General features: G+C 38.5%; 1 protein-coding gene across 2 annotated transcripts in view; it reads left to right on the plus strand.

Moving 5' to 3' along the window:
* Window positions 1-20,342, plus strand: part of drn (zinc finger AN1-type doctor no) — a 70,190-nt gene that overhangs the window by 3,330 nt on the left and 46,518 nt on the right. For both annotated transcript variants that reach the window (XM_083137069.1, XM_083137070.1), the window contains exon 2: window positions 14,251-14,323. The gene's annotated coding sequence lies outside the window, so the exon portion shown is untranslated. The remainder of the gene's footprint in view (window positions 1-14,250; window positions 14,324-20,342) is intronic.

Below are 20,342 nucleotides of genomic sequence, written 5' to 3' on the forward strand. Positions count from 1 at the left end.
CTGTCTATCAGCTACCCATGCATAATGTAGAATTTGCACATGTGACAAACATGATAGTAGGTATTTTTCGGTGAAGAAGGTTGGAAACATTGCATACCCACTATGGTAGTCAAGTTTTACCAGCCATATTGTGTGTTAAGATAGCGAAGAAAGGAATGACAAAATTTACTCTCTCTGTGAAAAAATGTGTTTGTTTCATGTAAAAAGCATAATGGCACCTTGAACTATGTTCCACAATACACAATTGGTAAGTACGAACCATGCGAAACACAAAATATACGATATTAATGTGTCTTCAATGTAGCGAACTGTTACCGAAATTTCTTTCCAAGATGTGGACACCACAAATATCCTAGATATTTTGACCTAAAGTGTGACCAGTGTTTGTCCAATTCCTTGTATCGTGGAAAAATTGTAACAGTATAGAATTTACCATTCCTAAGAACATGAAATTAGAAACTCCATTAACTGTAACCAAAGTATACTTCTCACTTCTAAAGAAAACCATAAAGAAATATGCATTTCATGCTAGGTATTTGCAGAGCCAATAGGATATTCACGAATGCTTCAGTATCTGTATGACCTGTGTTTGTGTCCAATTTGTCATATCCTGGAGCACTTAATCATTTTTAAGTCAAAATATCATTTATACACACACTCGAATATGAAAAAAAAACACATGTAAGTTTGAATTGCATGAAATCTAACACTCCTAACAAAAGTGTAATATTACTATCAGCATCAATGCCATGACATGGTAAAATGGTACCACATAAAACCACCAATTACTTCACTACAGCACATCTCTGGGAGCTGAAAACAATAATTGTCAGTATTGAATGACAGTCTTCATAAACAATGAGAGGAGAAATTGTTCTCTTCTTGCGCATTAGCACTCACAATGATGCTTGTCAGGCTTGTCTTCCTGATAACTTGAATGTAGTTGTTTGTTGCAGTTGCTCTACCGTTGTTAATTATTCTGCAGTAATAGCACATGTACCCAGGTTCGATTCCTGGGGTGGGTAATCTAAGGTTTAAGTGGCTCTGGGGCTCACCTATCCTCAAATAAATGGATACCTGGAGGGGATAAAGGCAGCAGAGCATGCTGCTGATCACATCACTTCCAATGTGTTCCATCATAAGTTTTCCAAGGAACTCACAGAAAGGTGCAGTATTCAGCTGGTGACCGATCGTAATCCCTCGAAAATTCCAATTTTTTCTTTCCAATCTGCACTTTTTGAGGTTTTAAGGTGCCTGAAAGTGATTTTAACATGCGGAAACCACAAATAAGCGAGATATTTATCCTCAAAATGTGACCATAGCACATCCACGGCCCGGACCATTTTCGCCACTTATTTGAAGACATTTTCGTCATACACGCAAGAAATCGACAGCAGATATCGAAGGATAACGCGTAATTACCATCACCATGAAAAAAGTGTGAATTTTAATAACGTCTGCTGCACTTCACACATTTCTTGTTCTTGGCAACTCACGAACGTACACGCAGGTGCTATTGAAGAAATCGTGAATTGAAATATAGTAGAACATTGTGACCATGTTTGGTAGCACACTTTCCACTCGGTATGTTAACTTCAACAATATTTATGCTAAGAGAACATAACCTAACAACGTAGGCATTCCTTGTGCATGACATAATAAATCATACCTCATAAAATCGTCAATTACTTGCTTACAATGCATCTCCGCTTGCTAAAAACAAGAAATGTTCATATGAATAGCAATCGTTCCAACCCACCAAAATTTTTCAAGTTTCTCGCGGGGATACTGAGGCTCGCCATCACCCAATGTTCTTCTTTCAATCTTTCCTTGCGGTGCATATTTATTTCCAACATACACTATTTCACTTTTAAATGAATGTATAACATGTGCTGACTATTTGTGTCCAGTATTTTTTAACTATTGTCCTTGTACACTTACTTTTTGACGTGGAGTAATTTCTAGTCACGTCTGTAAACACTTACTGAACATTCATACTCAGTACCTACGGCATCTTCTGTGGAGAATGATTTTTCCAACCCATATACATGTTTCCCAGCAAGCAATCATTCCGTTTTCTATCATCTTGGATATGGACTACTGCTGCTATCTTCAGAGCATTTCACAGGGGACATGAAGTGTTTTTCTTCATTAAACCTATGACGTGATCATCTTTTCTGTGTTTTGTAATGCGATCATAATCCTGTTTCTGGTTTTCTGTTTTAAGTGGTCAAGTTTGGAACTTTTAGCATTAGTCACACCACTAAATGCATGTGTGACTAGATTTTCCTATCAAATAAATTTGCATTGTTACTAAACCTAGACTGGGTTGTGATGCTTAGTTTTGTTGCCGAGGAATTTCTGCATTTTTTGTTCACATATACGGAACATTTTCCATGCAGAAGCGATGCTTCAGAAAGTATTGCCTTGTGAGCAGTATCGCTAGCCAACTTGCTTTCCATGAACATAATTTTTCACTAAATGGTACTCTGTTGCAACTTTATACCATGCTAATTACTTTCTCAGTTATTTCAAGCTACTAATCATTTAAATTTTGCTTCTCACATTATGGTTTGTGAACATCATCAAACTATTGGACTGTGACAGAGCGGTCATTGTAATGAGTTCTAAGCCTTCACATGGGTGTTCTATGTGAGTGTTCCTTCATTATATCATCATCACTCATCCTCATCATTAGCTAAAGTGAAGTATAAGAAACCAAATGGGCATTCCAGCATTCCATGTGTGACATTTCCCACACAAAAGTGAAGGTGCCAGGCATGCTATTGGATTAATATATTCATAATGAACTGACTTCATAGAATTGTGAAGTACTTTATGGTTTTTGCTAACAAATGAAAACATGCTTGAGTATGATAACATAGCCTGAATGCTTGCAAAGCATTAACGAAAATGTGTTATGTATGTGATGCTTTAAAAATGTAGCAAAGTTGGACTTCATTTGTCTGTGAAGCATATAGGCTGTAGATGCTAATAATTTTTGTTGGTGAAATATGCAAATTATATAGATTCTCATACATTAATGCAATAAAAACAATAATTTTCAGATTAATTAATTTATTAATTAATGTAGTAGGACCACTATTCATCTAATGTCCCAAATCAATCAATCAATTGTAGGTTTGAGTAAGGCCTGCTTTAGACGAAAGCATTTTCCTTAACATTTATGCCATGACAAAAATGCTACCTTGTTAAGTGAAAAATCTTATGGCATTTCTCAAGGATAGAACCATCCTGTTTTCGTAGCATTTTTCGTACCATATCCAATCAGAAGCAACCCACGAGTGCAGATGTAATGGCATACACGTGAGATGTAAGCAACATATCACTTCACATTTTTAAAAGGCGATAATTATTGAACCAAGAGGAATAACGTTTTGTATATATCGGTATTAGGTACAAAACAATGGCGCTGCTTAAATGCATATTTTACAATGTTTACTGTACACGTATGGAAGAATATTTTAGTTGTTTCAATTGCACTCTGATTGTGTAATGTATATGTTGTACATTGTAATTGCAAAAGCTATCTGATAAGTTACATGAAATGCTTCCGTGTAAAAGTACTATTGGCTATAAGATTTTCGGAAGCATTTACATATCATTTATGCTAGCAAAAATATTCAAGGAAATGCTTCCATCTATTGCCTGCGTAAGGCATACATGTACCATTGCGCTTGCCCCATCATTTCAAGCATTCATCAATCCATGGTTGCAGTTAAACCAAGAGGTAGCAAAGTGACACTGTCACAGCTATGCAAATAATACAAGGTAACCAAAAAAGTATGCAGCAAATGTCACATACTGTTAGTCTTCAAAGTAATCCCCATTGGCATCCAGCACCTTTTGCTAACATGCCTCCAGCTGTGTAATGCCTTGGCGATAAAACTCGGCGGGGTCTTGGATGGAAAGAAATCCATGAGTGATTGCCGCAAGTCTGCCTCGTTTGCGAAGGATTTCCCACGAAGGTGGTTGTCCAGGCAGGGCATGGAAGAGGTGATAATCTGTTGGCTCAAGGTTCGGGAAGTACCGTGGATGACACAGTCTCTCCCAGCCAAGTCACTGTGTGGTATTCCTGGCCACCCGAGCCACATGCAGCTTGGCATTGTCGTGAAGAAGCAGTACACAATTGCGATTAGCCAATGCTGACTCCTTATGCTTCAGTACCTGTTGCGCACTTTCCAACTGCTGCGAGTAGAGGTCCCCAGTGATCGTTTGGCTCATTGGTAGCAGCTCATAGTGCACCACTTGGCGACTAGTCCACCATACAGAGCATGATCTTGCATGGGTGTAAAGGTGGTCTTGCCGTGTGAGGCACAGGGTCCCTTGTTGACAACTAATGTCTGGCACACTTGGGAGTGTCATACAGGACCCACTTTTCATAATGGGGGAGCACTCGACCGAATATTGGTGTGTTGCAGAGCCAAGAAAGCAACGAAAACAGGCTGTCACTCGTTTCTTCATACCTTCCAACAGTGTATGAGATGGTACCCTCTTGCTCAAATTGAACATCATCCCTATGTGGGTGCAGTTGCAGTCTGGCTGTTTCATTGGAAGCCTGGAAGTGGTTGGCAAGCTCACCAAACCTTATGGTGCCGTGCTCCTGTATAGCTAGATGCCTTCAGGACCTCGTCATCCAGGACCTGTGGTGATCTCCCAACCTGAACTTCTGGAACGAATTCCTATCGGTGTGGGCATTCACAGCATTATCCCCAAAGGCTAAATGTATTCGGCGACTTAATTCTGCTCCGGACAAACCCACCTTAAAGTCATAAAGCAGACAACCCCGAACGAGCTGCTTCAACACTTCCATTTCTCTTAACCCCTGCTCAAGCTATGGCTGCTATGATTGAGTAATGTGTCTGTATTGGGCAAGACAAATGTCCCCACTCCCACTTGGACCACTTTTCCAGCATGTGCCACACACATTTTCCTATCTGATCACTTCTTCTCATGTGATGTTAAAAACTGCGAGAACTTTTATGGTTACCTTGTGGTTAAATATATTTTGTAACCACCTGGAATACAACTTGAGGGGGTGGGGGCTTGTACACCCCCTATTCAAAGCCTATGTTGAAGACAGTAACTCTTGCAGTGCCATACGTATGTCAAGGTCTTTTGTTCCCATTACTATGTACAGTAATGCAGCCATATGAGAAACACCCGTGTCTGCTCATGAAGCAGAAACATTGCTTCATGCTATAATCAGATTTCAACTTTTCACACACTTGAAAATGGTCTGCTAAGAACCCCAATCTTGCCCTCAACTGACTCACGTTAATAGTACAAGGTAACCAAAAATGTTCTTGCCGTTCTAGAGCACTGATAAACAAAGAGCAATACAGTGGTTTCTTTGGGTTTCGAAGTAATCTCCATCAGCATCCAACACCTTTTGCCAACGTTCTTGCAGCTGCACAATACCCTGGTGATAAAACTTGGCAGGCTTTGATGCAAAGAAGTCCGTGAGTGCGTTCCGCAGGTCTCCCTCATTTGCGAAGGATCTCCCATGGAGGTGGTTGTCGAGGGAATGAAACAGGTGGTAATCTGTTGGTGCAAGGTCCGGTGAATATGGTGGATGGCAGTGTCTCCCAGCCAAGTTGCTGAAGGGTCTCCCGGATCCTCTTTGCCACTTGTGGCTTGGCATTGTCGTGTAGGAACAGCACACCCTTGTGATTCACCAATGCTGGCTCCTTCTGCCGCAAAGGTGCACCCTTTGCAATTGCTGAGAGTAGAGGTCAGCAGTGATGGTCTGACCAGGTGGAAGGAGCTTGTAATGCACCACTTGCCGACAATTCCACCATACAGAGAGCATAATCTTTCGTGGGTGCAGAGGTGGTCTTGAGGTGTGAGGAACAGGGTCACGTTGCGACAACCAATGTCTGGTACGCTTGGGAGTGTCATAGAGGACCCACTTTTCGTCACCAGTGATCAAGCGATCAAGTATGGGTGTGTTCAGGTGCATCCGAAAGGCTCACATCTCCCGAACGGAATTTCTGGAACCAATGCCTGGCAGTGCTTTCGTTCACGGCGTTCTCCCCAATTGCCTGGCTAATGCGGCGACTTGATGCGGCAGCTGACAGGCCCACTTTAAAGTCATACAACAAACACACGCGAAGAAGCTGCTTCGATACCTCCATTTCTCTTCGACACTGGTCGAGCTATGACTGCTGTGTGTGCGCAACGTGCCTGTATTACTGACAGTCGATGGTCAGACTAACTCCCGATCACTTGGCAGGCACGTACGTCATTTCGTTTCCTCTCTGTGAGCGCATGATTAATGGGACGTCAAAAACGGCAAGAACTTTTTGGTTACCTTGTATTATGAGGGGAAGGAATCACAATTTAAGAAAAGATTATAAATGGATTAGGTAGGTCAGGATCTTTTTTGTTGGCTATGCAAGAATAAACCACTTACTTCTTTGCTGCAAATCTTCTCTGCCAGTCAAAACCAGTGGCAAGATACATATTCTGCTTGCTGTGAATAGGCATTCTTACACCATCACTCTCTCTGCTGAAACTACAGCGTGACGAAAGCGTTTTCACATTTTTTTCCTCTTCTCGTCTGTTAGCGACCAGGCCTCCTCTTCATATGGTCACTTCATCGCCCAGTGGCATGTATATGAGGAAGGGATGAAGATATGATGGTTATAAAAGAAAGGGACTGAACTGAATCTTTCGCAACACTTGAAAAAATGCTTTAGGGAACAGTGTCCACCACTTCCCATGTCCTGTTTAAGGAGGATGGAAAGTGAAGATTCTTGGCAATCTGAACCAGCCTTCCTTTTTCGATGAGTACTGCATCTCCAGATAGATGGTTGTGATTTTTCCTCTAATTGGGGAAACTAACAACGTTTAAAGTAGTCAAGGACTAAATAAGCATACTCTTCATAAGCTATACAAAATTGTACTGTTTCTTGCAGGGTGCAGAAGGTCACCAGCACCCTGTTAGCAGTAAAATACTGATACATGATTTCTTTGAATTTTTTCCTTTGCCTCATTTCTTTTCTTTACTGGTTTCAAAATAATCTTTAGTGACTTTTAATGATTTTGATTTAAAAAAAATACTTTTGTAAAAGTTGGAAAGCAAAAATAATTTTTTTTTTTTATTATTTAATTTGATGATTTAGCTATCTTTTATGACCAAAGGAGTCAAGTTGACTCCGCCTCTTAAGTCTGTACGTTAGGGACTTAAAATATAATATTGAGTTTAATATGTAGCTAGAAATGGCACGTATTTGTTCGCATCCTCTTATTGAGCAAAAATGATTTTGGAATTCAGAAGTTAATTATTTCACTTCTATTGACCCCCCAAAAAATTCTCAAGCAAGAAATGTCATAAAACAGGAATGAAATGTAGAAAGCATACCTTTTGTTTTACATATAATGCCATGCAATCATTCAAGCATGGTGGAATTTCACTGTGTATCAAGTAGTATAAACAATGAGGCTCTTCTTATGGGTACTCTACTGCTGAGATGTTTCCATGTTGGAATCTGTAAAGACTGTGCCCGAACGCCAATAATAGTGCAAGAGTATATCACATTGATTCTTTTTTGAAAGATCACTATCTTGAAACAATAAATTAGGGGTTCAGAGCACAAGTGGCGGAACTCCATTCAAGACAGTTTTGAGAAAAAGGCACATTTAAATAACTTAGTATTATGATGAGCTGTTGGAGCACAAACATAGTGGTGCTTCTGTGGGCAAGAATTTGAGACTTCTAGCACTGTGATACTGATACCTCAGTTCTAAGTTATACATGTAACTCCATTTCCACATATAGCGGTGTTCAGGGTGGCGACAGATCTGGAAAACCGGGAAAAGTCAGGGAATTTGTGGTGTCAAGAAAAATCAGGCAAATGTCAGGGGATTTTTTTTTATTTATTTATTTAAATATATCGTTATGGAACTCTGCACGGGAACAGGAAATCTTGTTCGTAAGTTTCGGCCTAAACTTTTAGGCCCCTTTTATGCGCAACACAACCACGGCGCCAGAAACCAGTGATGGCAGGAGGAGAGAGAGAGAAATTTCTCTTGCCCAGGCTTCTTGGCGGGAATTTTAAATTCGGACACTCTTTGGAGGAAAATTGTTATAACTCAGGCACTATGGGAGCAATCTACTTAGGATAACTTTTGTTTTGCAGCTAAAACATCAGTGCATGCACCAGTGTACAAATCAGAACACCGGACCAAGGAAGGGGGGGAGCATGTCCCCTGAATTTCAATTGACAAAACATAAAAATCTGGAGTTTGCCCTCCTCTTCTCCCGCTATTTTGGGGAGAAGGCGCAAACTTTAGTATCCCTTTCAAAGAATGGACATTTCTCAAGAGAATGAAACATGTTTCATGTTCTTGGGTGCCATACAAGTTGAATAATAAGCCAAAATGTGATTTTTTAATTTTTTTTTTACAAAAAATAGGTAATTTGCATTTTTGGAGGAAAATTGTTACAACTCGGGCACTATGGGAGGAATCTACTTAGGATAAGTTTTGTTTTTCAGCTAAAACATCATAGCATGCAACTGTGTACAATTCAGAACGCCGAACCAAGGAAGGCGGGTTTAGGGGGCGCGACCCCCGATTTTCAATGAAAAAAAAACAAAAATCTGGAGTTTGCCCTCCTCTTCTCCCGCTATTTTGGGGAGAAGGTGCGAACTTTAGTATCCTTTTCAATGAATGGACATTTCTCAAGAGAATGAAACATGTTTCATGTTCTTGGGTGCCATACAAATTGAATAATAAGCCAAAATATGATTTTTTAAATTTTTTTACGAAAAATAGGTAATTTGCTTTTTTGGAGGAAAATTGTTATAACTCTGGCACTGTGGGAGGAATCTACTTCGGATAAGTTTTGTTTTTCAGCTAAAACATCATAGCATGCAACCGTGTACAATTCAGAACACCGAACCGAGGAAGGGAGGTTTGGGGGCGCGACCACCGAATTTCAATGAAAAAAACATAAAAATCTGGAGCTCCCTCTTCCGCTATTTTGGGGATATGGTGCAAACATTAGTATTCTCTTCAAAGAATGGACGTTTCCAAAGAGATTGAAACATGTTTCGTTTTACTTTTCTTTCCATGTTCCTGAGTGCCATACAAGTTGAATAATGAGCCAAAACGTGAAACTCTGTTCGGAAATTTTGCATGGATATGTTGCGGCAGGGGGGGGGGGGGTTGGGTTGGGTTGGTTGGTCATCAATATGAATTTCCCAGGCTTGTTCCAGACCTGTGTCAGTTTCCACCCAAACATGATAATAAGAGAGTGAAGGTCTAAAAAGCACATTCATTTCATAATCAGCACCATGATACCATATGGTATCATCGGGGTGTAAAGGTTAAGCCTCTAAATATTACGTGGAAAATGCATTGAATTATCATTTTTTCTTGTCCGTATGGGAGTAGTAAGGGGACAGAACTGTCAACAGATGGAGGGGATGGGAGCGGGTGGTGCCGTCCGATAGTTGTCGGACGTCGTAGTAAGGCATTTTGTTGGAGAAACTGAAGGAACATGGAAACAAATAGGTTCCATTGATACATACGATTTTTGTCTAATATACCCGACAAAGTATCTCACTACAACATGCGACAGAAATTGCATGGACTGCAACATCCAACAAAAATCGCATGCATAAACAAGAGGAGCTTTAGACTGCAAAAATGCTGCTGGAATTTTATTACTCTTCTGGCTCACTTCAATTTATTTAATGTAGCAGTGCTTACGAAGGTTTTCTTTCATCATCCTGAAGTATTACTGGTTTCGGTCAAGTTAACATACGTTTACAATGACATTGCACTATTCTTAGATACCAAGAAGAATCCAAGAAAAAAGGATATATATTGAATACTATCACGAAAAAGTGAAACATAAATCTGCATTGGTGAATGTTATAAGAATTGGCAAGTGCATGCTTCCAACCGCAAATTTACTACAACACTAGTATTGCAATGAAATTAACGCCACATTCTGTCCTGTCTGTTAAACTCGTGAGAGATGGTAATGGCAAGGTTAATGTCCAATGTTATGAAATAAAATACTAATAATAAATACGTAAATATTTTAATATCATATTTACTCGAATCATTCAATCATAAAAGCAAATCACTTTCTTCAAGAATTGACTTTTCTCTGCCAGCTCTGCTAAATTTTCACTTTCCATCTACTGATTTATACGAGGGGTGGCCAGAAAGTAATTTCCGATTAGTAGGGACACTAACCGTGAAATATGGTAATTGCTGCGAAGTTATGTTTAGGAATGTGCAGTGATGTCTGGACACATTTTTCGCCAGTTCTAAATATCAAAATAATGCAAATTTGGCATAAAATGCGAATTGTTGGCGTTATTAGCTTTTTTTTAAAAAAGAAATGTCCTAAAACAATGAAAAATTCCATGAAATCCAACATTCTTGTCTTTTCTAGGCTATGTTTGTGTACATAGAACATTCAAGTTTTTCATTTTACTCGAGTAAACTATAGAGTTATACGTACATGGAATAATTCCGACAGCCACATTAAATCATGTATTTCCCACAATTTTTTCAACTTTGTCAAAACCATTTACATCACAGTGCAAAGTGGCAGGGTTCTAACAGGAAATCGAGTGTGTATCAACCGTCACACGGGAGCCACATCTTCAGTATTTGTCGCACAAGTCGTTAGGGCATCTGACTACCATCTGAGAGACCCGGGGTCGATCCCCTGCGGAGTAGATCCGGGATCTTTTCCACCTATTCAAACTGCTCAGGCGACATCCCAGCATCATATCAAGCGGTTACCTGGAGGAAAGTATGAGGGATAAAGGTAGCCAGGAGTGTGGTGCTGATCACATCACTCCTACCTTCAGCCGTGATAAAGAAAGTGTGGGGCCCTAACTCCACACCCCTATACATCTTCATGGCAAAGTGCAGGGGAACACTTTACTTGAAATCTGTTCCAACATATCAAACTGTCACGAAAATATGTAGACCATACAATTTAAATTATAGTTTAAAAGCTCAGTGGAGTATTAGGTTTCGGTATATTTGGCAGAAAAATGTTCTAAAACAAAAACGCGAATTTTGGGAAACGTAACACTAACAAGTCAAAAAAGGATAATGCCAATTTTTGGTGCCATAATATATCGGTATCTGTCACGTGAAATTGATTGATGTTCATTTTTTGGGTGTGTCGCCACTTATGGTCATTGTGCACCCTTCAGTATATACGGAGAAAATTCCATTATCTAAAATCCTTACCTTAAAATTAAAAAAGGGGTATGGAAAATAACTTTCCCAAAATAACTTTCAAGATATCAAACTCTCACGAAGAGGCGTAAGCCATGTGACTTACAATTTGAAACAGTAGTTTAAAAACACCATGAAGATATAAAACACCAGATATTTACCAGAAAATGCGCTAAAATGAAAATGTGAATTTTGGGAAAAATAACACTGTATAGTAAAAAATAAAAAATAAGAAAATACATTAATTTAAAAAAAATAGAATATGAAGGTCCCTACAGATTAGGCATAAATAAAGCATGAATATCAGTTGTAATTTATTGCATTAGTAACAGTGAGTCCAAACCTAATTTTCGACATAATCACCACCATTGTTCTGGCATTTGTCATAGCATAGCACTAAATTTTGTATGCTAATGGTATATGTGTCTGACAGCAAAGACTGGAACTATCTCTACCGCAGTGTAGCTGTCAAATCCTTGCTCTGCCAGAAACCTCTTCAGTTAAATAAAGAGATGAAAGTCGGTACATTCAAGGCCAGGGCTGTACAGGGAGTGGTCCAAGATCTCTCACCTGAAGTGATGCAAAGGACCCGTGTGTACTCAGCTGTATGGGGTTGTGAACATTCGATTGGCCTTCCGTGAATTGTCTGCACCATCGTCTGACCATATATCACTCAGGACGGCCAGTCTGCACACCTCACACGATTGCTGGTGGTTCTGTGCCAAATTCTGAGCGTGCAAGAATCTGATTACATCGCAGTCGGTGGGAGACTGTATGAGAGCTACAATCTTTAATCTAGAACTGTCCTAAAACGGCTGCATTGCAACTGTACCAGATTACAACTACATGCCACTTCTTCCTGCCTGCATGTGTGTGTGTGTCTATCTCTGACCACTAGTGCTGCTTATAGACACCATTGGAGCTTTTTTCAGGATGCCCCTCATATATGAACTTTCAGAAGCTTTTATTATTAGGGTGTTCCTGTTTTAATGTGTGGTTAGCTAAATCAGGTACCTATACAATGCAATTCTATAAATTCCTTGCGTTAAATTTCTAATACCTACATACCCTTTTCGTCAGCATTAATGGTATAACTGCATATTGTCAGTTTCACAGTACTTCACTTGGATATACTGTACTGAAGCAGAAATCCCATTGGTAATGTAAGGAAATATGACACTTTATTTTGTTTGATTCAATTGTTTCACGTATATGCAAGAGTTTAGTTGTTTGCTTTACAGAGAAGAGAGAAGTAGCTTTATGCATTGTAAAAAAATGAGGCAGCACTCATGGTTCTTGCAAGCAGAGGGTTCCAAACCTCAGTGGAAATATCCACATATAATACCGAGAATGTATAAGGAGACTGATAAATTACAAATTGTATTTCTTAATCAATCACTCTATACTCTTATCTCATTTAGTCGTAACTTTAAAACTAATCAAGTATTTTATTTTAAACTTACTGCGTATGACAAAATTCCGAATTTACCAAATTCACTATTTTGCAGTTTGAATTCAAATCATAGAGAATAGAGCAAATAAGTCAATTTCATAGAAGATAATATTGGTACGTAACAAAACCATAGGTGGATCTGTATAAGTTTATTATTTCCATTTGCAAAAAACATCGATTTAGTTTAGTTTGTAATTGTCAGGGGAAAATGTAAATTTTGTCCTGGAAAACCTGGAGAAGTCAGGGAATTTCATTTCTGCTTGTTTGTAGCCACCCTGGTGTTATGCCACTTGTCAACCCCTCAAATATTTATATTCTGTACGGCGTTAAGGGTATGATATTTCGCACACAAGAAGTAATTTCTGTGAAGCCTATAGGCTACAAATGTTAATAATTTTTGTTGGTGAAATATGCAGATTATATCCATTCACAAACATTTAAACCTTCATGCAATTTAAAGATAGATTTTAAAATTAATTCATGTTGTTACTTAACATGGAGGATGACCACTTTTTGTGCAATGCCCCACAAGAATATCACTAACGATACACTTAAGCAAGTACATACAGAAATTGCTTACTCATAAGGGTCTTTACATGCTAACACACTAAAGAAAGGATGAAGAAAATATGAAGAATCATGTACTAATTCTGCTGTAGTATAGTTCCATTTGTGGGATCTGCACTTCCAAAATCAAATGAGTATTAATGCATTTCAGTGTTAATTTCGCATTCAGAACAGTCTACTAATATCTAGTAAGTTATTTATTTCCCATACAGCATGCACAAGTGAGATACATTACAATAACATTGTAACATAAAGTGGTACATTGGGACGTCGTCGTAGAACTATAAATGAGACATCTCAATCCACCCACGTATGAAATCGACCAGCCACCTTTTTTCATAGACATGTGTTTAGTGGTATTTTCCTGACTTCCATCACTACACATCACTTGAGATATCATTGCAACAATGCCAAAACCACAAATTTGCAAATGTTGACTTTTTCACTTAGTGACTATTTTTTGTGGATAGATTCTCATGCTAACTTACACAAGTAGGTACATGTTTTACCCATGATGGCATTTGTTGAAATGTAAAACTTTTTTTTTCCTGCCACCTTGAGTAATCAAATGTTTCATCTCAAAAATAAGATTTGGCATATTTGTGGTTTCAGCAGTGGTGGGACGATATTTTATTTTTAGTTCTGGCAAAAAGTTTGGTTGATTTAAATCAAGTTGGTTTTAACTATTGTTTAAACCAAGTTTAAAAATCAATGTTACTGAATTTTTCCTTTTAAGCAATAGTGAATAGTGAATTATAAAAACGAAGGCTGATTATCATATAAATAGCAATAAAGTTAGTATATATTGAATACAATTAACTTGACATAATAATGCAAATTGCAATGCACAGTTTTCATGATTGAATGCAGTTTATCTAAGCCTCATATAAGCTTGAAATGTACTTTGTTTCCCTGCCATTATTACTGTTTTTGTCCACAACAATCTGTGCATTGTACCCATAACTTAACCTTTTCTCTTTTTTTTTAAGGGAGGATTTTGGTGACAAGGCAATAATACCATATAGTTTTATTAACCCTTGGACAAGGGATCTCTGTTTCAAGGTAAGTAATTTATTAAAAGTCTACTTGATAGAGTTAATGTGTCATTCTAGTGGTGAAGTTGGGTTTCTGACTTGTGATCTGACAACTGTCTGTACTGATTTTAAAAAACTGAGAAAATTGGCACCTGGATTCATTTAATCATGGGTTCCACGTTAATTATGATGTCAAGCATAGTACCGTCGAATTAAACTTAATATTTTGTGATTGCAAGAGCAGTGGAAAATATTGTTGCAAACCCAATTCCTAAGGCAATGGAAAATATAATTAATCTTGTTTACTATGTGAGAAGAAAATTACAGTTACAATGTGATCATAAAATCAGTCTGTTTTATTGTGCACAACATACCCACATTACATACATTTTTGTCAACAGACAACAACATTGCTGTTGTTGGATTCATATTCAACATGTGTTGCAACAAACAAGGTCTGATTGGCTGCACTAAGTGGTGATTGGTGATAGGAGTAGCATGTCGTGTCGTTTCCTTGGCCCAGCACAGCTTTTGTTATTTAAGTGATCGTAGAATTTGACACAGATATTCCAGCATGAAACCTCTCAAGTATGGTAATATTACTGATAAAATTGACCCACACTAGTACCAACTGAGGGAAATATAGATGGATAGATGGCATTATACTCTGGCCACGCTAAGAAAAGACCACCATTTACAGCACAGAATGGCTGTTTTGACAAAATCCTATTTTCCCTGCTGGCTGTTTCAGGGAGGGGGAAATTTAATGTTGCTGCTTCTTGCCCAAACAGGGGGAGGGGCAGCAGTAAACCTAATTGGCTGTTTGCAAGTTGCTTTGTAGGAAAATGCTGCAACAGCATGTCACTGACAGAATGGCGGTTCCCATGCTGCCTGTTATCGTGGCCTCACTTTAATGTTGCACTTGCAGTCTTTGACTGTATTGTGTTAGTAGATTGTCTGCCAGAACATCTTTGACAGCGACATGAATGAAGCTGTTTATACACATCGTCACCCAATTTCTGTCACTTCAAGAAAAGGAATGTTTACGTGGGTGCAACAGCATAGGCTTATTTGTCATATATTTAGTGATACTATGTCATTTGATTAAGACATCTTCATTGATTGACTCGTTTGAACTGCTTTAAGACCCCTTTCAAGATCACAGATTTTTCGTCGCTGCATTACATCTGAGGGGAATCGTAATGCTAATAGCAATTCAGACTGTACCAGTTCAAACTGTATAGAAAGAACATCGTGGAAGTGATATGATGTTCGTAAACCACCATGCAAACTTACATACCATTACTTTCTACAGTAGACCCGCTGTGGTCTAATTGATGGGTCATCTGATAGCCATGCGAGAGACCTAGGTTTGATTCCTGGGGTGCGTGGTCTAAGATTGGAATTTTTCTGCCTGGCTGTGGGTTTCACCCAGCCTCAAATAATAAATGCCATACCTGGGTGGTAAAGGGGTCCAAGGCATGGTGCTGATCACATTACCTCCAATATGGCTGAGATCCCCCCTAATGCAGCTTCATGGTATGGTGTCATATGTACAGGGAACTTTACCTTACTGCTTTCTACAATACATGTTCGGCTATGCTATTTTTTGATTGCAGTGTAGTGTGCATGTCCATACACATAATCTTCTCATATTATTGTTATCATTGACAGTTAAATGATCCATATATGGATTGTATAGGGCTTCATTTATTTGACCATGTTTGTGAAATTTCTTCAAATGTTCCTGTGTATATAACCCATGGCTGAACACCCCTTGAGGGCCTGTGCCTACCTACTGACTGCTGGCCTCACTCCCACATGCCTCAGCAGAGGTAGGCGATCATCCTACCAGTTATGGGGTGTAGTGTGGTCAGTTCGATGAACCCCCACTTGTTGTAGGTTATACTACTCATTAGTATTTCCCCAATTTAGTCACGATTGTGGGTGGCCACCAGTCCCGTACAATGGCAAAAATCTCAGGAGAAAAGTTGTTACGCTGAGTCCAAAGCCTGGTACCTGAGACTGCACTGCCATGGTGAAGGATTAAGTTTGGATGGATTTCTTAAAACTTTTCCAGAGGGGATAAAGTGCATAAAATCTGAACTCAGGGGTGGATATTCAGTGAAGTCAAAGGAAAGTCAGTTTTTCATGTTGGTCTGTAGTAATTTCTACATTTCTTAAATTAGTAAAGTCTGTTTTATTGTGCTTTCAACACTGCAATTTGTAAATTTTTATTTTTTGTTCATTTTGGGGCATGGATAATTACTTCTTCGTGAGTTGTAGTGGAAACCAAACGTGACCAAGGTTGCTGAGGAAAATGACATTTCACAACCACATAGTCATCATCTGCAACTATAATTTGTGATTGCTGATAATGTATAAAACATTATGGGACAGTGATGTAGAGGCTGTTCCCGCAACCCTCACAATGCAGAAGGGCATCAAGATGTAGGGGTCCCACAATGCTTTCTCTTTGAGGCGAGCACAGAATAGAAAGCCCCCCCCCCCAACCTTTTTGTTGGTTGGCCCGGGTGGGCCCAGCCCAGTTTTCCCCATGCAGGTTTTTTTCAGAAAATGTTGTAAATTATTGCTTTAAATAATTGTGAGGTTCTAAGATTGTCAAAATTTTTTGAAAAACCTGTAAAGAAAAGGCTTAGCACAGCTTATAATACTAAGAATAATAAATGTAGTACAAGTCATAGTGGGTTTTTAAGGCTATTTTCCTCAAATCATGCTAGAAATGGACTTTTAACAAATAAAAAGATTATAGGTACCAGATGGCCAGAATTAAAGTTACCCAACTCTGAGCCCTCTGTAACCTGTTTGAGGCATCGTAGAAATTTGGTGAATCCACTATGCAGGCATTACCCCCACACCCCCTATATGCCTTCATGGCATGGTGCAAAGCACAGGGAGTACTTTACCTTTTACCTTTACTATGCAGACCATGGGAAAGAGGATGGCAATAAAAAAAAATAGTTCAATTTTCCACCACCAGGTTGAAATGTGGCGCTGTACTTCCATGATGTGTTGTATAAATAATCACGTTAAGTGATTAGCTGAATTATTAATTAGAAAGACATTTGTGAGTAGCTGGAAGTTGCGAGAAAATAATCTCTCATTTATTGCAAGACTGCAAGGTAAAGGCCAATCCATAACAAATTGGAGCAGTTTACGTCATTATTACAACCCATCATGGAAGTACAGTGCCACATTTCAACCTGGTGGCAGAAAATTGAACCCATGGTCTATCTGTATAGTGGATTCACCAAATTTCAGACTTCTACGATGCCTCAAACAGGCTACAGAGGGCTCTGAGTTGGGTAATTTTAATTCTGGCCACCCGGTACATCCAAGAAACAAAAAGAAAAAAGTATCAGAAATTGTTAAATAAAACGTTTGCATTGATTGCTACAGTATAGTTGAACAAAGCTTATAATTTTGAAATGTGGTAGCACTTTGGTTATCAGTCACCTTATTATGTGGGGGAAGTATAGTGGCACATCATAGTTTCAACTGTGATGATCATTTGATACAATAAATATTTGCATGTTTAAACATTACAAGGTAGAATTGAGTACATTTTATTGAAATGTCATTAATTGTGGCATAATTAAATCCAAACACTCTAAATGATTTTTGTCATTTCTCATCCTAATGGGTTTCTTGCCTATGCAGTAAAATGTTATTTATGTGTGGTTAGGAGCTCTATACCCATGTAAGTCGTGCATCTTCATAATTATCAAAATATCAGCTTTGTGCACGAAACTTACAGGAGTACTATAATTTGACAATAAAATATGGTGCATGAGTTAGGGTGGATGGGCAGAGAGGGATATAAGTCATCTATTTAATGACCATGATAACTGTTGCAAATTTAGAATCATTTAGGTAAAATTATTTCTGCAGCTAGACGTGAACAAAATTGAACAATTTGTTTCAAGATGGTGGATGAAAACTTATTTTCCACATGTTGCAGGCTCTATGCTATGCTCTACAATGTTTTTTTTTTTTTCAAAACTGTTGAGAATAAATTTTCAGAGTATAAGGAATTGAACTGAGTCATTTTACAGATTTCATTGGTCAGCAGTTTTGCAGTAAAACTTTTAAAATAATATTTCATAGCTTAGGAGAGGAGTGGTGGTAAAAGGTAAAATCACACACGTTCTATTTTTGATATCCGCCATAAATACAAAGATTTTGAGTTGCAATTTTTATAGTTGCAAGATAACTTGAAGGATGGGTGGCCATACATTGTATTTGAAAAAAAATTGGTCATGTTTAAATATAGTAGATGACAGACTGGTTTAACAACTTTAAATTATACTCATGTTTGACTAGGTTATATTTTCGTACATTAAGAAACGCAAGTCTCAGTAAACAGCATCACTTGAGTTTTAAGTTTTTAATAAAAACTAGGGTGGGCCACGGCCCCCCCTTCCGGATGCCCATGGTAAGTCACCAATTTTGAGACCACAAAAACTGCATCAAATTTAGAGGTTTTTAGGTAAAATTAATCACAACTAGATACACATCGGGAATGATTCTGTTTTGCATTTGCATTTGTTCAAAGTATTTCAAGAGTGTAGATAAAACATGGAATTTTCTTATGCTGAGGTAGATTCCAAATTATGATGACCCTTCCAAATCTCTGCCTAAACTTCATTTGTGGAGATTAAGAAAAGATGCTCTTAAGAATTTTAGGGCTTCGTTTAAGCTATAATTTGACAATAAACGTTTTGAAATATTGTGCATGTTTGTTGATCGTTGTGGACCAAATTGGAGGTCGCCAATGTTTTGACCATGTGAATTGCCATACTCATAGCAGCCAGATATTTTGGAAGATGTAGTCTTTCTTTCCCCTTTGTGCGCCTCACGGCGGCACGCTTGGCGGCCGTCCAGACGCCAATACCCTTCAAATCGCGTGCGATATCTCCGCCTTGGAATCCGCTATCTTCGAAATGACTTCAAGTTCTCAGAATTACAGTTAAAATTACATTCAAAATAAGCACGTTAATTGTCACGGGGTATGTTGGAAATGTTGTCCTCGTGCATCCACTCGTTTTTGTCATGTTTTTAGGAAATTTCGCGTAGCTTTGGTAAAAAGACACGCTAAAAGGGCACTTAAGTTTCCTAACAGCTCCTGGCGCGCGAGTGCCAACTGAAACACATGGCTTTGAGCTTAACTTGTGGATTTGTTTCTTAACCCCATTCCATTTCAGTAACTTCACGATCTCAGTTCAGTCATATTTTTAAAGTGGTTATGTGTTGCAAGTGTTCTTGCGATTTGTTTTATACAGTGTTCATTAAGCGTATAGTGTTCCAAGTGTTATTTGTGTTTTGCTATAGTTTTAATAATGGCACATACACACACATTGCAACAAAACGTAGGGCCTCCCCGATGGCGCAGTGTTACCGTCGTCGCCTTGTAATCAAGGGGTCCCGGGTTCGATTCCCGGTGGAGGCGCATAGTGGTTCGGGTTCCTCTTTAAGCTGTAGATCCAATCTCGACTAGCTTTACTGTGCACAAAGTGGACTTACAACACCAACTCAATCAACCAATACAACAAAACGTTTTTATGTACTATTCGTATCTGATTACAAATTCTTGAAGGGATGTTCGTAGACAATTTTCAACAGAATTCCCAAGTGCTCCTGTTCCACACAGAAATACTGTGCGAAATCTTGAGAAGGAGAGTCTGTTAAATTTCTGTAAATGAATTATGGGGAATCTTAGTGGTGGGGTAATTGATCCACGTTTAATATTCTTCTATAACGAAGCAAAGTTCCATTTACAGGGAACAATGGAACCTTACTTCCATTGTTGAAATAATTTTGAATAAAAGGATATCTAGCCTTTTTTTCTAAATTTAATTTTATTTGAAAAAATACAAAAAAACCTATTCTTTTATCACATATTGATAAAAAATTGTGACTCTCCTTTCCCAGCAACAATGGGACCTATCGTCCATTGTTGAACTTGTTTTGAAAAAAAGGATATCTAGTCTTTTCTAAATTTAATTTTCTTTGAAAAAAACCCTCGC

Source organism: Lepisma saccharinum, chromosome 15 (assembly GCF_977018435.1).
Source record: "Lepisma saccharinum chromosome 15, izLepSacc3.1, whole genome shotgun sequence".
Taxonomy (NCBI): domain Eukaryota; kingdom Metazoa; phylum Arthropoda; class Insecta; order Zygentoma; family Lepismatidae; genus Lepisma; species Lepisma saccharinum.